Genomic DNA, 1,377 nt, shown 5'->3' with positions numbered 1-1,377 from the left:
CGGCCCCGGGGTTTTGTTCATGGGTAGTTTTTTGATTACTGTTTCAATTTCTTTGCTTGTAATTGGTTTGTTTAACTTTTGTGTTTCTTCCTTGGTCAGTCTTGGGAGGTTGTATTTTTCTAGGAAGTTGTCCATTTCTTCTAGGTTTTCCAGCTTGTTGGCATATAGGTTTTCATAGTAGTCTTTAATAATTCTTTGTATTTCTGTGGAGTCTGTCGTGATTTTTCCATTCTCATTTCTGATTATGTTGATTTGTGTTGACTCTCTTTTTCTCTTAATAAGTTGGGCTAGAGGCTTATCTATTTTGTTTATTTTCTCAAAGAACCAGCTCTTGGTTTCATTGATTTTTGCTATTGTTTTATTCTTCTCAATTTTGTTTATTTCTTCTCTGATCTTTATTATGTCCCTCCTTCTGCTGACTTTAGGCCTCATTTGTTCTTCTTTTTCCAGTTTTAATAATTGTGATGTTAGACTATTCATTTGGGATTGTTCTTCCTTCTTCAAGTGTGCCTGGATTGCTATATACTTTCCTCTTAAGACTGCTTTCGCTGCATCCCACAGAAGTTGGGGCTTAGTGTTGTTGTTGTCATTTGTTTCTATATATTCCTTGATCTCTATTTTGATTTGTTCATTGATCCATTGATTATTTAGTAGCATGTTGTTAAGCCTCCATGTGTTTGTGAGCCTTTTTATTTTCTTTGTAGAATTTATTTCTACTTTCATACCTTTGTGGTCTGAAAAATTGGTTGGTAGAATTTCAATATTGTGGAATTTACTGAGGCTCTTTTTGTGAGCTAGTATGTGGTCTATTCTGGAGAATGTTCCATGTGCACTTGAGAAGAATGTATATCCTGTTGCTTTTGGATGTAGAGTTCTATAGATGTCTATTAGGTCTGTCTGTTCTATTGTGTTGTTCAGTGCCTGTGTGTCTTTACTTATTTTCTGCCCGGTGGATCTATCCTTTGGGGTGAGTGGTGTGTTGAAGTCTCCTACAATGAATGCATTGCAGTCTATTTCCCTCTTTAGTTCTGTTAGTATTTGCTTCACATATGCTGGTGCTCCTGTATTGGGTGCATATATATTTAGAATGGTTATATCCTCTTGTTGGACTGAGCCCTTTATCATTATGTAGTGGCCTTCTTTATCTCTTGTTACTTTCTTTGTTTTGAAGTCTATTTTGTCTGATATTAGTACTGCAACCCCTGCTTTCTTCTCACTGTTGTTTGCCTGAAATATGTTTTTCCATCCCTTGACTTTTAGTCTATGCTTATCTTTGGGTTTAAGGTGAGTTTCTTGTAAGCAGCATATAGATGGGTCTTGCTTTTTCATCCATTCTAGTACTCTATGTCTTTTGATTGGTGCATTAAGTCCATTTAC

The sequence above is a fragment of the Manis javanica genome, chromosome 12, assembly GCF_040802235.1.
Source record: "Manis javanica isolate MJ-LG chromosome 12, MJ_LKY, whole genome shotgun sequence".
NCBI classification, from domain to species: Eukaryota; Metazoa; Chordata; class Mammalia; order Pholidota; family Manidae; genus Manis; species Manis javanica.
The sequence above is the reverse complement of the archived record's forward strand: the minus strand, read 5'-3'. Positions refer to the sequence as shown.